This window comes from Cebus imitator, unplaced genomic scaffold (assembly GCF_001604975.1).
Source record: "Cebus imitator isolate Cc_AM_T3 unplaced genomic scaffold, Cebus_imitator-1.0 Scaffold118, whole genome shotgun sequence".
In the NCBI taxonomy this organism is placed as follows: Eukaryota; Metazoa; Chordata; class Mammalia; order Primates; family Cebidae; genus Cebus; species Cebus imitator.
In genome coordinates this window covers 1,119,983-1,125,194 of record NW_016107433.1, presented here as the reverse complement: position 1 = coordinate 1,125,194, position 5,212 = coordinate 1,119,983, and the positions used below count along the sequence as shown (strand labels likewise).

General features: G+C 50.6%; 1 protein-coding gene and 1 non-coding gene across 3 annotated transcripts in view; one reads left to right on the top strand and one right to left on the bottom strand.

The window, feature by feature from the left end:
- Positions 1–5,212, top strand: part of RANBP10 (RAN binding protein 10) — an 86,581-nt gene that overhangs the window by 43,046 nt on the left and 38,323 nt on the right. The gene's annotated exons all lie outside the window — the stretch shown is intronic.
- LOC119472789 lies at positions 32–134 on the bottom strand. Its single transcript, XR_005201975.1, has one exon. It is a non-coding gene; the product is annotated as a U6 spliceosomal RNA (small nuclear RNA).

Below are 5,212 nucleotides of genomic sequence, written 5' to 3'. Positions count from 1 at the left end.
AAAAGAAAACATGTTTTGTTTTGTTTTTTTTTTTAATATGGAATGCTTCACGAATTTATGCGTCATCCTTACACAGGGGCCATGCTAATCTTCTCTGTATTGTTCCAGTTTTTATGTGCTGCTGAAGCAAGCACAAGGTGTGTTTTTTTCTACCTGAGGAAGGAGGGTACCTATATATTTAAAGTTCTTGTAAAAATGTTTATGTATGGCCGGGCATGGTGGCTCACACCTCTAATTCCACCGCTTTGGGAGACTGAGGTGGGCGGATCACTTGAGATCAGGAGTTCGAGACCAGCCTGGCCAACGTGGTGAAACCTCGTCTCTACCAAAAATATTAAAAATTAGCTGGATATGGTGGTGCGTGCCTGTAGTCCCAGCTAGTCAAGAGGCTGAGGCAGGAGAATCACATGAACCCAGGAGGCAGAGGTTGCAGTGAGCCAAGATCATGCCACTGCACTCCAGCCTAGGTGACAGAGTGAGACTCTGTCTCAAAAAAATAAATGAATTAATACATGTTTGTGTATTAGAGTGGAGTTAGATATCAGTGAAACTGCCTTTTTTCTCAAGTGCTTGGTTTTCTGTGTTTGAATAGACATGTTTAGTATGATAGCTGGAGTTGAAGTATGGAAAAAGATGGCACAGCAATCAAAGTCAGGTTGTTGATGTTCTGAGTGTTTTCTTATAGGTTGCACTGGCTCAGCAAGGACATCTTTGCCTATAGGGCTATCAAAGGCAGAGGGTAGGCACCCTGGAGTCTTGCTTGGAATGTGGGGCAGATGATAACACAAAGTGCCTCTCCAGTGAGGCTGTGGTGCTCAGACTTTCCTGGGAGCCTATGGGCATGTCTTAGCTTGCATGGTCAGAGGTTTCTGTTGAAAGATGTGGAAGTTTTGATGTTTATCTTTCGCAAGGTGTTTTTTGGCCTCCTTAAGTGTGAAACCAAGGAACAGGTGTGGCCCCAAAATAAGAATGTCAGAACCCTTGGCTAAATGACTCGGAAGCAGGGCAGGTGAGCCTACCTGCATCCCCACCCTGGCATTGGTGAGCCGGCAGGGAAAGGCAGAGGCTAGGATACTGGATTGGGGAAACAGGAAGACAAAGTCAGGGTTGTCAATGGAGAGTGGGGTCTGTGAGTCTCTCAGGCTTGGGTACTTTAAGGGAGTGGGAGAAAGACAAATCTTGCTTCTGTGTCTTGTGCTACAGACAGAGCTAGGGAGACTCAGGCTGTGTCGATAGGAGGCCCAGCTGCATCAGAGTTGGGTAGTTGATAATTTCCTCTTTGCCATTTCTGTAGCACAGGCAGCTGTTCGCTCGGTGTGGCATGCATTACCTTAGTTACTACAATGCCTCAAAGCAGCATCAGGCCCGTTGAAGCATACTTTCCTTGACTGTAACTGTTAGAAAAGGAATAGCTGGAAGAACTACAGCAGGGACTGGGAGTAGGGGACATATCTCCTGAAACAGGTGGTGCCCAGAAACCAGGCCCTGGCCTTTGGGGGAGGAAGTGTAGGGGCTGTCTGCTTTTCTTCCACGAGATGGTCCTGAGCAAGTGAGCATCTTTCACTCCCCTAGAGCTTACCTTACCAGGCTTGCTCTGAGTGGGCTGTTAGAGGCATAGGCCCAACAGGAAGCTGCTTCTGCTGAGTAGGACACATTCTGTGAACAGTTGATATTTCACATCTTCATGTGTCATGGAAGAGGAACTGCTGATAGCAGAGATCAGGGCAGAACACCAGGGGTCTGTGCCAGGTTCACGAGGGCAGAGGCTAGTCCCTGCCTGAGTGGCAAGCAATGAAAAGAAATAACAAGGTGTTTGATATCATTCCTCCCTTTCCTCCTAAGAGTGCAGCACATGCAGTGAAAGATGTCTCTCTGCTTAGAGCAAATACCAGTAGCAGGTGGCTTTATGCACTGGCTATCTTAGAAATTATTGGCAGGTAGGTGGATTTCTAGTAGTCTGGAAATGCTGTTAGTCCATACCTGCCAAATAGACACCGCTTCTTTTTTTTTTTTTTTTTTTTCTTTTTTTTTTTTTTTTTTTTTTTTTTTTTTTTTTTTTTTTTTGGGACAGAGTTTCGCTCTTGTTACCCAGGCTGGAGTGCAATGGCGCGATCTCGGCTCACCGCAACCTCCACCGCCTGGGTTCAGGCAGTTCTCCTGCCTCAGCCTCCTGAGTAGCTGGGATTACAGGCACGCGCCACCATGTCCAGCTAATTTTTTGTATTTTTAGTAGAGACGGGGTTTCACCGTGTTGACCAGGATGGTCTCGATCTCTTGACCTCGTGATCCACCCACCTCGGCCTCCCAAAGTGCTGGGATTACAGGCTTGAGCCACCGCGCCCGGCCTAGACACCGCTTCTTTCCTGCTCCATATATCTTGGGACCCGTGATACAGCTGACACTCCCTGCAGTGTCCACCATTAACGCCCACCTCTCTCAGGAGCATCTTTCACCTTAGGATCTACAGTACTTCACAGGGGTTTGCTGTGGGGCAACCATGCTTCTCCCCAGCTGGGTGAGTTGAGCCGTCAGGGCCCACTGGGCTTCTGGGTGTCCCTCTTCCTGGAAACAGGCCTCTGCTCCCCTGGCATGATTAGGCGCTCTGTGCCTGACTGAGGCTGGTAGGGGGAAGAAACCGATTGTCACCCTGTAGTTCAAGCCTATAAGGTGCCTTCAGTCAGCCCTGCCTGGAAAAGTGCTCATGACCCAGGAGGGTCTCTGAATTAGCTGGAACAGCTGTTCAGGACCGGGCCGTGGGAAAATAGGTTGGGTTTGTGTGCCTGGTGCTGCCTCGCCCCCCTCTGCCTTTCTCATTCTGTTGTTTCTCATTCTGAGAGACCCTTGACAGATGACCTAGATGGCAGTGAAGGAGTAGGTGTCCAGGGCCTTGTACCTCTGAGTGGCAACAGGTTCTCCAGGGCAGTCCAGAACAGAGGGTGGTTTGGCAGTTGGGCCCCAGAGGTAGTTAGCTGGAGGTTCAAGCAGTGGCTAATGATGTAAGTGCTGCAGGACACTGTGGTCCATGCTGAGAAGCTTGTTTCATGTAAGATGCTCTCTGCTTCCCTGCCACTCTTCCCCGGGCTGGCAGCGTCCCTGGCCCTATGGCCAGCAAGTGCCTGTTCATTTTCCGTGGATCTCCTCCCTTATCCACAGGAGACCTGTATCCCAGCACACCAGGGCTGCTCAGCAGCCTTTTCAAGCGAGGCAGCTTAGCCAGACCTAAAAATTCTTTTTTTTTTTTTTTTTTTTGGACAGTCTTACTCTGTCACCAGGCGCCAGGCTGGAGTGCAGTGGCGCGACCTCGGCTCACTGCAACCTCCACCTCCCGGGTTCGAGCAATTCTCCTGCCTCAGCCTCCCGAGTAGCTGAGACTACAGGTGTGTGCCACCACGCCCAGCTAATTTTTTTGTATTTTTAGTAGAGACAGGGTTTCACCATGTTGGCCAGGATGGTCTCGATCTCTTGACCTCGTGATCCGCCCGCCTTGGCCTACCAAAGTGCTGGGATTACAGGCGTAAGCCACCGCGCCCAGCACAGACCTAAAAATTCTTATTCCTGGGCATGGGATTCCTCCTCTATACTGTCCTGTTTTTGTCTTCCAAATACCAGCTCTCAGCCTCTCTCACAGAAGTAAATATTCTAAGACTGGAGTTTTCAGGGCAAGTTAAGTCCTTTGAGAGAAAAGGTTTCATCGACAGCAAAGGACCAGTTCTGAAACCTGAGCTTGTTAGTGTCTGAAAACAGAGATTCTCAAGTGTCCTGGTGAGGCTGAGGCCACGTCAGGTTGAAGCAGAGTGGAGACCAGTTCCCATTCAGTCCCCTGCCTTCCTAGTGCTGGCAGAGGATCTATATCCCGGGACCCTAGGAACGTGAGGATGCCACTCCAGGGACTCCTTTTGGGAAGTGTTTGGCCGTCGCTCAGGACCCAATGATGTACGCAGAGCCACAGGCAAATGTTACCAGAGGTGACCCATTCAATGACTTTCCCAAGAGGTTCAAAATGAGCTCAGGGAAACAAGCAAAAGCCAAACCCAGCCCTAGAAGAGAGGCACCAAGCCTGGTGAGCTATTGTTGCACCTCAGTTTTTCAGGACAGTGCAATACCTTTCCTTAGCCTGGTTCAGCATGGGTTACAGAGCCAGCTTGTCCTGTCGGGACAAGGTGTTGGCAGGTAGTGCTGCCAGATGGACCAGATGCCATCTGAGCCATGTCCTATCCAGACCCAACTAGACCCAGCCTGGTACCCCTCAGCCTCTCCTGGCCATCAGGAATCTATTTCTCTGGGTAGAGAGGGTGTGATCTGTGCAAGGCCCCTTTTTCTGCAGGTGCTAGCTGTATTGTTCCTTGCCCTGCCCACAATTTCAGGCTGACACCTGGGCCCTGTCTCAGTGGAGGACCTAAGTGCCCATGGGAAGGCATGACCTACTTGGTGTCAGTCCCTGGTATCATCAGCTACCTGTAGAGGCAGCCTTTTTCTCCTGCCCCCTTTACCGTGGCTTTCATGCGGAGCTACCATGAAGAAAAGACCCCACACCCAGGATACTGCTAGCCCCTCCTGCCTGCAGTGCCAGAGGCATTGCCTTATGGTTGCATTGGTCCTGTTTCTTAGTTCTAAAAGCTCAGGGTAACAGCCATGGGAGTGCTGTGACAGGGGTGTTCTCTGATGCCACCCCACAGCATTTGCTGAATGAAAAAAACTCTTTTGCTTTCTCATTGTCCATTGTCAAGCTGCTCCAGGCTGTTGGGTCCTGCCAGATTTTTTAAGATAGTTGAAGTTACAGGGACAGCATCGGTTAGCTTGATTTCTGGGAAGTGATGGTTCTTTGTGAGTGACCACCCTTGTAGGGCAGCCCTGCCATGATGTCTCCCGATATACCTGGGTATGGCCCCATGCTCAGGAAGCACTCTGGCCAAGCCAGTGTAGCACTCATCCTTCCATAGCCAGCCTCAAGAGTGACATTCTGAGAGCCATTGGGCATGGCTGTTGAACCCTGCCAGGTGCTGCAAGGGTTAGATTGCCTCCCTGGGAAGCCAGAAACAAGTAAGAGTGGAGCAGGTCTGGGGCTGCTATCAGTGGCCACTCATTAGAAGAGGGGCGGCCGGGTGCGGTGGCTCACGCCTGTAATCCCAGCACTTTGGGAGGCCGAGGCGGGTGGATCACGAGGTCAAGAGATCGAGACCATCCTGGTCAACATGGTGAAACCCCGTCTCTA